The 18,209-nt window shown below is 46.9% G+C and overlaps 1 pseudogene across 1 annotated transcript in view; it reads left to right on the forward strand.

The window, feature by feature from the left end:
* Positions 1–18,209, forward strand: part of LOC144784065 (uncharacterized) — a 187,173-nt pseudogene that overhangs the window by 13,523 nt on the left and 155,441 nt on the right. Inside the window, exon 2 of the transcript XR_013601615.1 lies at positions 6,791–6,996. The product of XR_013601615.1 is annotated as an uncharacterized LOC144784065 (transcript). The remainder of the gene's footprint in view (positions 1–6,790; positions 6,997–18,209) is intronic.

Here is an 18,209-nt window from a genome sequence, read left to right on the forward strand (position 1 = left end):
AGCCCCAGACTCGAGAGCCATTTGCACCGAAGCTCAGCCCTCCACAATCCATGAGTGCCGCGTGGGGCCCGCTCCTGCATTTCAGCTTGACGCGTCTTCCCGGTTTCTAGCCCATTGGCTAGTGAGCCCCCTGAAGGCGAACCTTTGAAATCATCTTGCTTTCCTGGTTGCTCCAGCTTCCCTGCAAAGGAGAAGCCCCTCAGACCTTGCTGGTCTGACCTGAAGCCAATCTTCACTTCCTGAATGGGTTGTGGTTGCCAAGGCTTGTTGGGTCCAATCCGGACACCGACACCGCAGTCAACTAGATCCTTTGTGGGACAACTCGAATCCAGCTCCTGGTTGTCGTCGACACCTCCTGGTCCTCGTGGCTGCAGAGAAAAGCTTCACCTCTTCACCTGTTTGCATCGCGACATCACCTGGTTCCTTCCTGGTTCCTTCCTGGTCACTGGCTAGTGACCCAGACTCTGTCCCCTCTGCTTTCAGGTTCTTCAGTTCTTCGATCCACCTGGACACTCTTCCTTCGGCCGACTGCAGCACTTCTTTTGCAGGTCTCCATTGAAAGCATCGACGAAACCTGACACGAAAAAACAGCTATGCACCCGGCTTCCCTGGGTGAGGTAACTCGAGTACTCCGGTGCTCCCGTGGGTATTCACTATCCAAGTGTCCTGGTTTAAAGGGGTTTCACTGTAGTCCACCCGGAAGTGTCTTTAATCAGTAACTTTGTGACTTCTTCGTTCTCCATTGTAAGTCAATGGTAACTCGCGACTGTGTTCCCACACTGCACGTGTCTCCCGTGGGTCTCCTACTTCCTAACCTTTGGTTCTGTAGTGTATCCCCAGCGATTCCCTAGGCCCTAGGCCTATTCACCATTCCTGAAGTGGTTCTTATACCACTTACTTAGTATATGGTTCGTGAGGCCCCTAGGGTAGAATTGTATTTGTGCAACTTATAGTATGCTTAATGAGTAACTTGTAACGTATCTCGAACTCTGACCTCATAAAGAGTGCAGAGGGGTTGTGTTAGTAATAAGTACATATATATTTGACATATACCTTGTGTGGTGTCCTTTCATTTGGTATTCAAGGGATTATATATGGTAAAACAGCTGGCTTCACATGCTCTCTGAAGTTTTAGCCTAAGACTGCTGGTCCATGCTACCACTAGGATAGCTTGTCTATAAGGTTGACTTTACAACCACCATCAATAAGGGTCGTTTAGACTGGTGCAAGGTGCCCACTAGAATAGTGGACATCATATGCCAGGCTAACTTCTCACAATCACGTTGAGTTGGTCGGAGCAAGGCACCCGTCCAACACAACATGCATACTTCACCCTAAGGAGACCCGGCACCTGCCAATCATCAAGCAGGCTCGGAGCAGAGGATTTCCTCTCTTGTAATGTAACTTCTTTCTGTCAAGGTCATGCCATGCACTGTGACAAACAAATTTTTTTTTGAATCAACACTTATTAATTTAAACATTTATAACATGGCAAACAGGGGGGAAATGCCCCACACCCTAATAAGGAAAACGCCGCTGGCATTGTGTCCAATGTGTTCGTTTGTAGAGCCCTACGTCACATTAAACCTGCACCAGGAGTAATGTATGCAGGGTAGGCGTTCCCACACAAAAAAGCCACGTAGAAGTGGCGCAGTGAAATTTACTTCATTTCATTGCATCACTCTACGACTTAACTGTGTCAAAATCTTTACACCTGCTCAGACCAAGCGTAAGGATTGACACAGGGCTTTTACAATGGGACTCACCTATGTGTTCTTACCCATTGTTGGAGTTGTGTCAGCTTTACGACCAATTTCAGCAATGCGTCACTTTTGCGCCAACAGCTGTGTCAGAATTTCTGACGCATCTGTGAAATCCTTGTGCCATGGAGCCCTGTATTGTAAATGCAATGCATCCATTGCATCGCAAGGACATTTGGCGCAGGTGCAAGCAAACTGACACATCGATGCTGATGCGTCAGTTTCTTGCAAATGAGGTCCTCCGAGTCTAGCAATTTGACACAGAGTGAGTGAGCAGCTCAAATCGCAAATAAAGAGTGAGTGCCTTGTAGAGTTCAATGGTCTTAAATGTGAACCGACCTTAATGCCTTATTTGCCCCCTAGAGGCAGATTGTTTCTTCGCTTGTTTCATTTCTTTAAAGATCGACTTCAGAAATGTTACACCCTTGCAGGCTAGGGGAATAGAAGTGCCACTTAACCAAGTGATTACTACTTCCCTGCAAGAGCGAATTTTCAAGTTTATGAATGTGGGTTTCAAGTGTTTTTTCCTTTGCGCCAGGGGCACAGGGCACATATTAACAAATTTACTAGCAACTCTTGCTTGTATCAGCAGTCGACATTTATGATTTTCAGGCTGATCTTTCCGAGCTGAGATGAGACCTTTAGTCTCCATGATGCTAAAACGAAATAACATGAACTGATGCTTTAGGATGTGCATAGAGTGTACTGAGAGATACATATAAGGTTGCAAGTTGTTGTATGAGTTGATGACAGCCCAGGCGTGTTGTCTTCGTGCAAGAGCATTTTTATCTGTTAAGTGAGACAAGAACCGAGTTGAAGCATTTGTTGCTCGAAAAAATGCTGATTTTCCGTGCCCCGGGCCTGGTTTAGGTGGTATCCCTAGCAGCCTTTTAAGTGGCTGTATTGTTGCTTCTCGATTTCCAGCCAGCATAAGTTGTTGATGGAGCCACTCACAGAAGCGAGCAGTCTCCAGCACAGTTTGATGTAAGCCCTCTTGCATTGAACTAATTGGTTTTTCAATCCAAAATCTGGGCGTATCTGGGTTGGTAAGGCTGATTTTGGGATGTGAAAAACGGTTTTGTACACTTTCATTTCGATCTTATTGAGAGTGACTGTTTAACGTCCTGCATAGTTGCCGTGCCATAGGTCACCATTGGCATTTACTGAGCGAGCATTATTGTACGCAGAGGGCTAAGTGACGGATAGCTCAGTTTCATTTTTAATAATTTAAACTCATAAGTTAACAAATGTGCTTTGGCCTAAATAGCGGCCAGATGATGTTTAAAGGCATTTGATGTTCCATATTGGATCCTAGGAACTTATATGTAGCTGCTACCCATTTTTCCCTTCCAAAAAGTCCAGGAGTATGACCTAAATTTGGAAACAACCAGCTCAACCACTTTAGTTTATTCAAGTTTAGCCCTGTCTTGTTCATGGAACTTTGAACTATTCATTATGAGGCTCTTCGTGCATAGCCTACCGGACCTGTCTGAGTCCGAGATTCTCTTGAATTAGTCCCATGGAAAGGGAATAGCAATATGTAAGACTGACACCACCCACAGACATTCTTACTTGCGTGTACTATTTTTGGCAACTCCTTGCGGCCAAATTAAGAGCCGAAATCTATCACGAATGGTTATCCATGACTCAGCTAAACTAAAACTTCAAAAGGCCCCTGGCCCTGACACTGGCCTTTTCTACAAGACATTCTGCACCACTTTGGCCCCACTTCTCACACAGCTTTACAACCCCTTTGATGTGAACCCATCAATAATAGACTCTACGCTGGAGACCTCAATTATGATTATCCCAGAGCATGGCAAGGATCTGCCATTGTGTTCCTCTTTCCGGCCAATCTTCTTACTGAATATAGACGCCATGGGTGACTGTGAAGTCTGTTTTTTTTTTTAAGAATAAGCCCCCTTTTCCAAGAGGTAATTTTCATTGTGTCTTCCTAACAGTTATCATCAGGCCTCTCTACTCCACTATACAACACCTCGCACTATGACACGCAACTCTATCCCACACCACACCACCCTACTTAACTCTACTCTACGCACTCTGACACTCAACTGCACTCTATGCCACTCCACTCAACAATATCCTTCTCCATAACACTCTACGCCACTCCACTCTATGCCACTCTGCCTTATGACACTCTACACCACTTCACTCTAGGACACTCAATGACACGCCACTGTATGACACTCCACTGTATGCCACTCTACGACACTCCACTCTATGCCAATCTACAACACTCTATGCCACTTAACTCTAGGCAACTCTACTCCACTCTACAAATCTATTCCACTTTACGACACTCCACTCTATGACACTCCACTCTAAGACACTCCACTCTAAGACACTCCACTCTAAGACACTCCACTCTAAGACACTCCACTCTATGACACTCCACTCTATGACACTCCACTCTATGACACTCCACTCTACTCCATGCCACTCTACGCCACTCCACTTATGCCACTCTACCTTATGACACTCTAAACCACTTCACTCTACTCTTCTCTACGCCACTCAACTGCACAACACTCCACTCTACGCCACTCTATGACACTCCACTCTATGAAACTGTATGCCACTATATGACACTCTATACTGCTCCACTCTACTACACTCCAAACCACTTTACTCTACGGCACTCCATGCTATGCCATTTCACTCTACGCCTATACACTCTACTTCATTCCACTTTATGACACTTTACTCCTCACCAGTCTACACAATTCTACGGCACTCCATACTGCTCTACCCCACTCCATGCCACTTCACTCTAGGCCACTCTACTCCACTCTACTCTTATGACACTACTCCACTCTACGACACTCCACTCTACGACACTCAATTCTAATTCTACAACACTCTATGCCACTCCACTCTACAATACGTTACTCCGCTCTATTCTACGCGCCTCCACTCTATAACAGTTTACTCCACTTCACAATATGCCCCTCCACTCTATGCCCTTCCACACTCCACACCCCTCTACTCTATGCAACTGTAAGCCACTCCACACCACTCTACGCCACTCCGCTACACTCTATGCCACTCTATTCTACACCACTCTAAGCAACTCTAGGCCATTCCATATCACTTCATGACACTCTACGCCCCTCCACTCTAAGCCACTGTACTCTACACCACTCCATGACCCTCAACTCTACGACCCTCTCCTCTAATCTAGGATACTGCAGTGCACGACACTCCACTCTATGCCACAACACTGTACCCCACGCCCCTCCGCTCTACAGCACTCTATTCCACTCTATGTCACTCCACTATATAACAGTCTACTCCAATCTACACAACTCCCTATAAGCCACTCAAAGCTTCTTTATGCCTCCCCAATCTACAATACTCTATGCCATTCCACACTACACCACTCTACTCCACTCCATGTTTCCTCCACTCTATGCCCCTCGCCACTCTACACAAGTACATACTACTCTGCTCTGCTCCACAACACTCCACTCTACTCCATGACACGCCACTCTACAACACTGCATGACCCTCCTCTCCACTCTACGCCCTCCACAAACCTTCACTCCACTCTACACCACTCCACGACACTCTACGCCACCCTGCTTTATGACTCTCGACTCTACTACACTACACTCCCTGCCATTCTCCTATATGTCACAATTATTTACCCATGCTGAACAGCAGTCATGCTGGGGTTCAATATGGCTAAAACACATTCGCTAAGCCAATAGCTTTTGCAAAGGAGAGACCTTTTGACTTTGCCAATGCTTGTTGTGTCTCCGGCCTCTCTGTCCTTGCACCTCCTGGGTCATGTGCCACCTATCCCAATGCAAGCCACCACTTTTCAATATGCGCGGCTTCACATCCCATGCACATTTCACCGTCTTAGTATCAGTTTAATTTGAGCCGGAGCTTTCCGGGGCTGAGCACCGACACTCAATTGGTTTCTGATGCTCAGCACCGGCACCAAATTGTCAACACCACACTTAGGGCAGTCTGCCACAAGGTGGCACTGCTCGTGTGATTTAGAGATGAGCAGTATAACAGTTGTTTAGGAAAACAATATACATTAAACAATTACCAATACCTACCTCCCCAGCCATCCCTTTAGCTTTGGGGACCTGGAATAATCTGAACTATTGCATTTACATGCGAGAAAGATGGTTAGTAGTTGTTTTGTTAGCAATGACAGGGGCGGTGGGGGGTGCAAGCTGCAGTGGCCTCCTGGTCAGAACCCTGGCACTTAATATTTTACAAATTAAGCGCTGCTTAGTATGCATTTTCTTTTCCATTGTATGCACGTTTCTTTCCCAAATAACACAATCTCTTAATGTCTCTCTGCCCCATGTGCTTCCAGATCCTCGTGTCACCCATCTTGATGCCCGGACTGCCCGCTGTCTCTAAGATTCACTATTCTTGTGAATACCCCCACCCCAAACCTTCAATCGCGTCCTTGTTTCAGAGCCTCTTTGCTCCAGCGGCTCCGAACTCTAGACCTGGATGCAATACTCCAGAGCATTATATACCTTATGTGCAGAGTTGGCTTTCAGAACACGACACAGTAACCACAATACCTACAATACCAAACACAACACTCCAAATGTGGTCTTCAGAACTTGACACAATCATCCAGAACTTGACACAAGGCTCTAGCTGTGGCCTTGCAAAACAGGCGTCCTTATGAGCCAAGATATTCCTATGGGGTTTCACACAGCCTTATCAGAATCATTCAGTAATAGAAAGGTGCGCGGACTTTCAGTGTTCGAGACAAAATACGTATAGCCAGTTGTAGCGCTCCCCATACATTGACAAAAGGCATTTTTGGAATCGCTTATAGTAATCGATGCCCGCAGTAAGTTGCGCACTAATAGGCTGCTGTACCTCCTTCAAGCACAGGCCGCTGATCTGGCTCCCACATAATGTGTAAATAATGACTGAACGCATTTCTGATTAGGCCCTAATGCAGAGTGCGTGAACCTGGCTGGGTGGTCGCTGAGGCGCCACACAAGAGGCTGGTTGTCCGGAAGTAGAATGAGGAGGAACAGGCGGGCGGAGAAGGGAAGTTTCAAAGTGAGAGGAAGACGATGGATGACAGGTGTGCGGCAGCGCGGACTCGATGCGGTTGGAAAAGCCATCAGCTGGCCCAGATGCTGCGCTGATCACTGTTTCCGATGCACGCAGGGGGCGGCCGCTGGGAGGAAGCGTGGAGACGGCGGAAGTGTCAGTCATCGGGCAGGTGAGTCAGGCGTCAGCACGAGCCGGCTGGGGCATGTCGGCATAGCTCAAAGCACTACTTTGTGGTTTTAGAACCAGTGAAATGTAGCTGTCCGGCTGCCGTACTGCACCGACGAAGTGGGTATTTCTCTATCGCATTAAATAAAATAAAAACATAAAAACCCTCACCTAACCCCTGGGCACCTCATCCTCCACATCCTCCACTCCCCCCCCCCCCTCCCCTCCCCTCCTTGGACTTTACGCCGAGGCCCTCCTTACAAGGTCGCGGGATAGGGTGGGGTATGTACCACATGCCGTAGATATCATCACCCCAGGGTGAGGTATTTATGACATGTAGTATATCTCCTAATATTTAGATTTTTTAATATGAAAATGGGGCAAAACATTCAAAATTGATTTTGATTTCACCAAATTCTGCATAGTTTGCCTCTTTTCCCCGTGTTGGGACAGGAATCCCTGCATAGTAAAAGGGTATTTCTTCCTGCCCCTAATGTCTATTCTGGTATCCAGACTTTTTGTTGCCTTTTCAATCCCACCGATCAAGCGTACACAGAGAGGCCTAGGGACTTGTTAATTTGTTTAAAAAAAGCGCTGGGGCTCTGGTCAGGAGGTACCTTGCACCAGCCAATTTCTCCTGTTAGCATTGCCTACAACAGAACCAACTACTAACCATGGAAGTGGGGAGAGGATTTTGGTGTATCGGCCAGAACTGCCAAATTTGGAGCTGGAGAACCAGTCTTGAGTCTCTGTGTTGGCTCACAATCCTGTGATTCCGTGCAAATCACGTAATCTCCCCATGCCTACAATAAATGAATGTGTCCTCAACTGGTGCTCATGAAAAGCACTGGTGTTAATAATTAAGTGCCAGTGCTGAGCACCAGAAATCACCGGCTCAAATTAAGCAAAGGCCTAGGCCTGCCCATACTGTGAGCTTCAGAACTATTTCTGTGACCTTGAGGGGCATGCTAAACATGCCCTCATAGCGGACATGGCACAACTCTCCATGTCTTAGGTTAGCCGCATAATTCTGTGGTGGCAGCGTACCATGTTTTGTGACATTATTTATGACCAGAACTTTTTTCTATATCACAGGAAAGTGTGGTCTTCTGACCTCACTCGTGCGGAGTTCCAATTCTGTGAGGATCCCAGAGCCTTGTACTGGCATGTGTGTGTGTGTGTATGAAGTGGATGTGTAGTGCCTGTGTGGTAGTAGGACTCTGTATGGGGAGATCTAAGTACTAGTAGTCGTGGGTTCCACATTGGATATCTCTGGTTTAGCCAGGCACAATATGGAGGATGGATGCAGCTCCCCAGATAATAGAAGTATATTGACTGCATTCCTGTTACTGGAGAGTGGAGACCCACACACTAACGTGGGGGAGAATGGAGATACAGCTACTCTTAGAAATTCAATGACGTCCTTGTTACAAAATGCTGCAAATTAGTTCTTCCTGAGCACTGCCGCTTGGTAGATGGTAGGAGTGAGGGGTAGGACTGCAGTTTTTATTGCTCTAAGTGAGGAGGTTTCTAGGTAACTGCTTCAGGAAGGCTGATGACCGCAGAGTGCAGAAGTCTCACATTTCATTGTGCCCTTGTGTAGATAGAAATGTTTGGAGCCAACATCATTGCTGCCTACAGTGGCGTAAAGAAACTTGAAGGGCCCCCCTGCAAAGTACATGGAGCCCCCCCCCCCCTGCTCTGGACCCATTCAGGAACTCTCAGGCCAGGGGCCAGCCACTCATGCACAGAGCTGGAGGGGGCTCTCTGGAGCTTGCCCCCCCGCACCAATGGGTGTGCGGGACCTATTGTTATGTTACTGGTGAGAGGATAGTTGAATGAGTGGGTCTGGTAGCTCAGTGGACTAATGCGCCAACTGCAGGGGCTTGTGTTTGACATCTGGTCACAGATTCAAATCCCGGCAGGTCCACTCAGACTTTCATCCTTCTGGGGTCGATAAAATGATTACCATTGAGTTGGGTAACAATAACCATCTGTTATTCAATGCCAAGATACCCTTGTGCATGAACGTGTGCTTTACAAATATATATGTTATGTGAGAGGATAAGTGAGAGGATAGATACACGAGTGGATGAAAGGATGACAGAGTAAAGGGAAATGTTAAAGGATGGATGGATGACAGAGTAAATGGAAATCTGAGGAAGGGTGAAAAGATGGTAGAGTAAGTGAAAATCCTAGAGGATAGATAAAATGGCCAATGCTTGGAATAGTGAACAACTGAAAGTTTGATAAAATAGTGAATGGGTGACAGAATGTAAAGGTGAAAGGATTGATAGCAGAAGGTGGATGGGAGGGTGAAATGATGAATGGATAGATGCTGGGATGGAAGAGACAGAGGAGCACTTCTAAGGTGTTTTGGGCTCACTTGCTGCACTTGCTTGGTGCCATCAGAGCTTTGGTTTGAAGAGGTTGGATATTCTAATTTTCTGGCTAATCCGTTACACACAGGCATGCCTCTCACTCTGCATTCAACCAGCCCCTCCTCTTCCCATGCATTCAGATAGACGTGCCTCTCACCCTGCATTCACACAGTCACACAGATCGCGATAGCGGAAGGATTACCGAGCAGACTGTCGACGCAGTACCCCAGGGATTTTACCCTTACAAATTGAAAAAACGGATTCTATTTTGGAAATCTTTGCACAAACGATGAAGAATTATAAAGAACAAAAAATATTGTAAATAGCCTTGAAAAAGCCCTGGCGCAAATCGCCATAGGGGCGAAACACGTGTCGGCTGTGCATGTTTTTATCTAAACAAATAAAGAGCAACTTTTCTACAAAATAAGGATTTCTGACTTTGACTATACAAGCAAGGATTGAGCCTAAGGATACTTAGAATTGATACCAAACACACTCATTACCCCCTTCAAAACTTTATTGTTCAAAAACTCAAGAGGTCCAGAGTTTTTTTGAGTGTGTTGCCATTACAGAAACTGTGTGAAAACTGATATGGACTTGGATTCTCCTGTGGACCACTCCCTCCCTGTAGAAAACAGTCACACACACACCCTGATTTCACATGACACACCCTCTACTTAAGCGAGCACGCCTGTGCACTCACATGAGCACACCACTCACCCAGTACTCACACAGGCACACCACTCACCCTGCACACACATTTGACCACTCGCCCAGTAGTCACACAGGCACACTACTCACCCTGCACACACATTTGACATCACTCACTCTCTGCTCACATAGGCACCACACTCACCCTGCGCTCACATGGGTAGATCGCTACTCTCTCACAGAGGCACATCCCTCCTTGTGCACTCACATGGGAACATCCTCCCCCATGCACTCACCAAGGTTTCTCTCATCAAGCATTTACAAGGGCCCAAATATCCCCCTGCATTCTCCTTGGCGCCCATGCATTTACAAGAGCTCAGATCACACCACGCACTCAAATAGGCTCACCTCACCTCTCACCATGCACTGTCACACACTCACCTTTCACCATACGCTATCATAGGTACGCCTCTCACCCTTCATCCACACAGACTCCTCTCTCACATAGACATACCACTCACCCTGCAGGACCATCAACTCACGTCTCAACCGGCACTCACAGAGGCACATCCTGAATTCACAAGGTCTGAAGTGCATTTACAGAGGCCCCCCTTTCACACTGCATTCACACGGCTCAGCTGTCACCCTGCACTCACACAGGCTCAAAGCTCACTCGGCGCTCGGACAGTTACATCATGCACCGTCCGCTCAGACGGGCTCACCCCTCACGCTGAAGTCAAAACTTCAGCTCTCACCGTACACTCACAGCGCTACATATCTCAATCTGCACTCGCAATCGCACCTCTCACACTGCATTCACAGTCACATCTCTCACACTGCATTCACAGCCACATCTCTCCCAGCTTCCACTCACAGCCATATCACTCAACTAGCACTTTCACCTGGCACTCACACTTAGGCACCATGTTCTGCCACTGAAATTGAATTTCCCATCTAGGGGACCAGGCGGGCGTGCAGAGGTAATGTTTAAACTAAGCCTCGAAAGGGCTGTTAAGTCCTGCTGGTAGGACGACTTTAAAATACTCAGGCCCCAACCACTGCCGGTGGCCTAACAAAACGTGAGAGTACCCCCTGCACGATGTGCTGAAGGGGACGCTCACATCAGTAGGGGCTGAGTGGGCCCCCTACAGTATGGGTAAGCCTGACCCCCCCCCCCACTGAAGGGGTTGGGGGGGGCCTTTGTTACGCCCCTGATCTGATTGGTTGGTTGCAACATAAAGAGAAAGTTGGGGTTTCCATTTTATGACTCGGGGACTCAGTCCCCATGTCATAGAAAACAAATAAAAAAGGGAGCAAGAAAGCAGTACCCCGACTAGTGGCCCTTGTGGGGAATGACAAAGGGACACACCCTGGAGTCAAATTAAAAAGAAAATCTTTTTTTGTGATGCTTGGTTACTGCGGTACTACCTCAGGCTCAGCATAGCCCCCTGTGTAATTTTGGTGTAGTACTGCAGCATCATGGAAAAACAAAGGCAGGTCTTGGGATGCTGCAAGACAGCCAGGACACGGGTCTTGGCTGCACCTAGAGTTTGTGTTAAAAAAACTAGAAACTCACAGAAAAAAACAAAGGTTAAAGTGGCGTTATAGTTAGGTATGGTTATAATACCTTACTTTACGATAAAAAAACAGACACATTTACTGAGAAAACCAATCAAGATCTTTGTGAATGGCTTATAATCATTTGAAGATGCCAACCTGATCTTGTGCATACACACAGACAGCCATCTTTAAATAGGATTCAATGATTACCCCCGCTTCTGTGCACCTGAAAGCCAGGCAAAGGTGACCATCATTCAAAAGTTTGTAAAACGAATTACAAAAACATCCAAAGAAGGCTGGTTGTGTGCAACGCTGCAGTCTACTGGGGAAAAACCCAGGAGGAACAAGCATTTGCAATGCAATAGGTCTCGCATTAGGAAAGTTTGAGCTATTGGTATTGTAAATGACAATTTTTTTCTTTATGTGTTGGTTTTGAAAATAGCGAAATGAATAGCTTTTTCATTTACAATGCCAATAGTTTTAACTTTTGCAAATATGACACCTATAGCATTTGTAATGCAATATGTGTTGTATTTAAGTGATAGAGGCCCGAGTCATCCAGGCCTTTTCTGAGTGCAATTATGAAAGTGTCACACACAGCAATCTGAAATATTGGCAGCTATAAGGGAGTTATTGCTGGCAGGGTAGTACTGACATTACGGGGTCACCACTTCCCATGAACTCAAATGTTTAGGAAGTTCTGCCCGTGTTTCCTAATCGAGCAAGAAGAGATAATGTTGCCAAAGGAGGGTGGGTTAATCACAGAGCGCTGGTCAGATGTAATAAATAATGCTTTACCACCACTTGTCGAAAACATCAGGTTGAACTTAAAAAAGACATTTTACTAGGGGAACACAATTTATATGTCAATTTAATTTAGTGTATGCTTACCATATTTAAAAGCGAAACATTTGTTCTTTAATCTCAGTAATAAACAGCAGTCTGATAAGGGCCTGTGTGGGCTCATTCTAGCTGTCTCTTGTCCTCATTCGAGACCCTCTGAGCAATAGGCCTCCAAGACCCATTTCTCCTTTTGGTTAATCAGACAAGAAGGGTTAAGTATAGGTCACCATGTGCTATTTACATTACAACACTTGCTCTCTAAGACTAACACTCCATTAAAGAAAGCATGTTGCATAAGCAGGATGTGGTGCCTCAGTAGATTAATGCATTTTCATCATGAATCTATATTCGGCCTCAAGGTCATGTTTGAATTCCTGAGGGGTTGTCCTGCCCTTTTACCTTAAATGTGTATTGCCTACAATATGTTGCTATGTTTCTATCCATTGCTGGATACGATTATATGAATTTGTCAGTCCCCCTCCCCCCCACTTAAATCCCTGCTCCATTCCTTGTATTTCACTTTGTTTCAAGGCCTCATGGTAGCTACACTCAAAAACGTTTCAGTTTTGTAATTTTTCTTTTTGCCTGTCGCTTCTTATACTGTGGAGGCATTAGACACGTCTCCGATAATTTGTAGCCTAAACTGAATTTGAGCATTCAGTAACCCCGCCTGAAAATTAGCTCAGCTGCCTCGATCTGCTGCAGACAAGGAGGAGTTTATTTTCAGAAGATAGCCAAAGAGCGGGGGATACACGAACTCTACGGAATATCTAAATATTATACAACGCTTGCCCTATTGTAGCAGTTTGAGGTTGAAGGGTATGCCAATTCGTGTAATGTCTAGTTGTCAAAGAATGCAAGAGCTTATTCAGTGCACTTTCCGACAGGTGCGAGGCGCAGCCTAGAATATTACACAGGTGTGCTCAGTGGCCCCGGAGTCCTAATAATTACCTGTACTGCTTAACAGTCAGGACGTGCGGCGTGCCGGACGGGAAGCCTGGTAGTCGGTCTCCCAGATATGTTTCCAGAGCGCGTTGGTTGAACCTGTGTTACTCCCGCACAGGTCCGCACTCCGTGTCTGCCATCATGACCAGCTACCTATCAGAACAGTAGAGCGAAGTCCAATGCTTCTGTAAAGCACCGTAGAACTAACAAGCACGCATGCGCATTTCACCCTCCAGTCCCAGAGCCGTAACCTAAGCAACAAGTAAGGACGCTACAGGAGCAGCATAAAACATTAAGCCAATGCTACCGCCACGAATTGACGGAAATACAGGAAAGACAACATCTGGCGCAGCATCATGTAAAGAGAGACGTCATCTTAAAATAGTGGCAGATCAATGCTATTACACAGAAAACGTGTTCAATTAAAGACCGCTTATTCTAACGAAAATACAAAATAATGCTGCGGACTAAACAAAAGAGCTGCACGACGAGTTCATTAATTTTTTATATATTTCATTAAGTATTTACAACAGTGTATAATGCACAAATTATGTCTGGAACCAAGGGTCTATAGACGTGGTGTCTCGTCACTGCGCATGTGCGTTTGAGGCTTTGAGTTCCTTTGGGCGGGCGGGACTTCCGTCTTCGGAAATCCCGCGCACGCGCCCACGGAGTGCCTGAAAGCGGGGCTCCCATGCCCGAGGGAGAGCCCCGGCTACAGAAGTCCCGGCGGTAAGTGTGGCTTCGTTCTAGGGGGGAGGGGGGTGCGCTTGTGTGTGTGTGTATGTGTATGTGTACGGCGGCAGCGGCGGCGGCGTGGGAGGGGGTCTTTGTATGTGTGCGTGCGTGCATGAGTGTAGGTGCGCTGGTGTGTGTGTGTTGGGGGGTCTGTGTGTGCGTGTAGGTGCGCTAGTGTGTGTGTAGGTGCGGCGAGGGGGGGGGGGTGCGTCTGGCTGTGTATGCGTGTGGCTGTGATGTGTGCATGCGTGAATGTGGGTGCGCGTGCACGCAGTGAAATCCAGCCGGAGAACGCGTGGCACTTTCTTGTCCTTCATTCCCCCGAGTCAGCTAGCTATAGTTCTCCACCTGGACGCATCCTTCGGATGCGTGTATTCCAGGCTCGACCTAAAAACGGGTAGTCTGGGCCTATGTCTGGGCTCTGGAGGGGGCCCCCGGAGCGCGGGGGCTGCGGGGGCCTGTGTTACGCCCCTGGCAGTGACATTCTGTTTACTGCCTCCAGTGTAGCGAGGGCAGTGGGCGTCCTCTTCGGTTGTTGCTGCAACCAGTCTCATTCGTCCCTCTTCAGGAGAACCAGTCATTCTATAGGATTAAAACATGCCAATTTGTAGGCGATGTCCTGATTCGCCACATAAGCCCAGTCTACCCGTTTTCCCCCTGGGTATTTCCATGGTGGACTGCAGCGTTTGTAAGTCGGTTTTAGGACCACTGCTGGCACCTCTCTCACTTTCTCCAGATTCCTCAGGCCAGGATGTCAGGGCGGGGTGAGGGGCAGGAGAGTTCCAGAGAGAAAAGCAAGGAGAAAGTGAAGGAGAGAATAGAGTGAAGGAGAAAGAAAGTGAGGAAGAAAGGAGAAGGGCTAGTTTTGAACACTTTTGCCAGGGCTGCTTTTGGTTCCTGATCCGGGCTTGGCTACATTTAAAAAATCGCTGTGTACTATGCAATTGCTTGGAGAAATTGGTTAAAATGTGTCTTTTGTTCACAATGTGCCTATTTTATATTTCTAAATGTTCGAGGTAGGTGGCTGCAAGGCTGCAGAAAGAAAAAAAAGGCGTTGCATCTTGGAATGTAGCTACCACCTTGCACCATTGCAAAAACACAAGAGGAACAGGAGAGGAGGAATGCAAGCTGAAATATGGGCAAGCATTGCAAGTTTTGTATGAAACCTCTCAACGTAGCTGCCTCGCCTTTTACTGTCTCTAGCAGAGGACAACGTGACAGCAGTAGCAACAAAGAGAGGGATGCACTAGGTGGTCAAAGAAAGATTAATTTTCCCTTGGCACCCAAAGTAAAGGTCCTTTTTGTGAGTGCAGCCGTTAGTTAAACTTTAAAAAACTCACTCAGTCTTTACATCAGTCTTCAAAGTCAAGATTAGTGCAAGATAAATTGAGCTCAGTATTTCAGTTGATCCTGTTGGACAGGTTGCTCTCTCTGTGGCTTGGGAAGATGACATAAAGTTTGGGCAAAGCCAATAAGTCTGATGTTGGCCATCGCTTGTTCTTTTGAAAGTTTTTTTAAATTTCTATTACAAAAAGCATTGGCATAGCCAATAGGTCTCGCTTTTGTACCTTCTAAGTATTTAGTTATGCAGCACAATATCCTTGGTGCAACCACATCAACTGTTGCGTGGCTAAACACTTATAAGGTCCCAAAGGCAAGACCTATTGGCTATGCCAATGCTTTCTGTGGTTGTGTGTGTGGTTGTAGTTGTGTGTAGGTGCGGTTGTGGGTGAGTGTGTGGTTGTGGGTGTGTGGTTGGGTGTGGTTTTGTGTGTGGTTGTGTGTGTGTGGTTGTGTGTGTGTGGTTGTGGATGGGTGCGGGTGTTGTGGTTGGGTGTGGATATGTGGTTGTGTGTGTGGTTGTGGTTGTGTGTGTGGTTGTGTGTGTGTGTTGTGTGGTTGTGATTGTGGGTGTGATTGTGGTTGTGGGTGTGGTTGTGGGTGTGGTTGCATGTGTGGTTGCGATTGTGTGTGTGGTTGTGTGTGTGGCTGTGTGTGGTTGTGGGTGTGGTTTGTGGTTTGTGTGTGTGGTTTGTGTGTGTGGTTGTGTGTGTGGTTGTGTGTGTGGTTGTGTGTGTGTGGTTGTGCGTGGTTGTGTGTGTGTGGTTGTATGTGTGGTTTAGTTGGGTGTCTGGTTGTGTGTGTGGTTGTGGTTGTTTGTGTGGGTGTGTGTGTGTGGAGGGGTGTGTGTATGGGTGGTTGTGTGTGTGGTTGTGTGTGTGTGGTTGTGTGTGTGTGGTTGTGTGTGTGTGGTTGTGTGTGTGTGTGTTTGTGGGTGTGGTTGTGTGTGTGGTTGGGTTCGTGGTTGTGTGTGGTTGTGTGTGTGTGTGGTTGGGTGTGTGGTTGGGTGTGGTTGTGGTTGTGCATGTGGTTGTGGTTGTGTGTGTGGTTGTGGTTGTGTGATTGACAGTAATACTAAAAGCATCTCAAAATAAAGGAACACAAACATCGAGTTTGTGGAAAGAGAACAAACGTTGTAAGTCAAACGGGCAGCAGCAAAGCATTAACACAACAACATGTTCTTTGATGTTTGATGTTTGATGTTCTTTGAACGAGAACATCAAAGGGGCACCGTGAAAGTGATCGCGGGCGAAAGTGAAAGTGCTTGCGGTTCTTAATGAGCATGAGAGGTGCCTCTGCTCCTAAGCGTGCGCCCGCGCACATGCACTGCAAACTTTAGCTGGCTGTAGCATTTTTTTAAGCCATTTTTACTTAAGGTCTGGCCAGACCAGCGCAAGCGCTGGGTCAGGCGAGACCTGAAAAGGAATAAAGAAATAATGAGCACCTCTGCTCCCGCTAGCATGTGTGTGCACAACCAGCTTTCTTTGGATGTTTTTGTAATTCCTTTTACAAACTTTTGAATGATGGCTACCTTTGCCTGCCTTTTAGGTGCACAGAAGCAGGGGTAATCTTGGAATCCTATTTAAAGATGGCTGTTTGTGTGTATGCATGCGCAAGCACAGGCTGGCATCTTCATATGGTTATAAGCCATTCACAAACATCTTGGTTGGTTTTCTCAGTAAATGTGTTTTTTTATCGTAAAGTAAGGTATCATAACCATACCTAACTATAACGCCACTTTAACCTTTGTTTTTTTCTATGAATTTCTAGTTTTTTTTAACACAACCCCCTAGGTGCAGCCTAGACCCGTGTCCTGGCTGTCTTGCAGCATCCCAAGGCCCGCCTTTGTTTTCCCATGAGGCTGCAGTACTACACCAAAATTACAGAGGGGGCTATGCTGAGCCTGAGGTAGTACTGCAGCAACCAAGCACCACAAAAAAGAGTTTATTTTAAATTTGACTCCAGGGTGTGTCCCTTTGGCATCCCCCACAAGTCAGGGTACTGCTTTCCTGCTCCCCTGTTTATATTTATTTGTTTTCTATGACATGGGGACTGAGTCCCCGAGTCATAACATGGAAACCGCAACTTTCTCTTTATGTTGCAGCCAAAAATCAGATCAGGGGCATAACAAAGGCCCCCGCAGCCCCTTCGGTGCGGGGGGCCCCCAGGCTTACCCATAGTGGAGGGGGCCCACTCAGCACCTACTGATGTGAGCGGCCCCTTAAGCACATTGTGCAGGGGGGCCCTCTCACATTTTGTTAGGCCTGTGGCTGGGACCTGAGTATTTTAAAGTCGTCCTACCAGCAGGACTCAACAGCCCTTTCGATGCTTAGTTAGACATTACCTCTGCACACCCGCCTGGTCCCTTAGATGGGAAATTCAATTTCAGTGACCGAACATGGCGCCTAAGTGAGAGTGCCAGGTGAAAGTGCTAGTTGAGTGATGTGGCTATGAGTGGAGGCTGTGAGAGATGTGGCTGTGAATGCAGTGTGAGAGATGTGACTGTGAATACAGTGTGAGAGGTACGATTGGGAGTGCAGATTGAGATATGTGGCGCTTTGAGTGTACAGTAAGAGCTGAAGTTGTGACTCAAGTGTTAAAGGTGAGCCCGTCTGAGCGGACGGTGCATGATGTAACTCTCCGAGTGCGGAGTGAACTTTGAGCCTATGTGAGTGCAGAGTGACAGCTGAACCATGTGAATGCAGTATGAAAGGGGGGCCTCTGTGAATGCACTTCAGACCTTGTGAATGCAGGGTGT

This window comes from Lissotriton helveticus, chromosome 10, assembly GCF_964261635.1.
Source record: "Lissotriton helveticus chromosome 10, aLisHel1.1, whole genome shotgun sequence".
NCBI classification, from domain to species: Eukaryota; Metazoa; Chordata; class Amphibia; order Caudata; family Salamandridae; genus Lissotriton; species Lissotriton helveticus.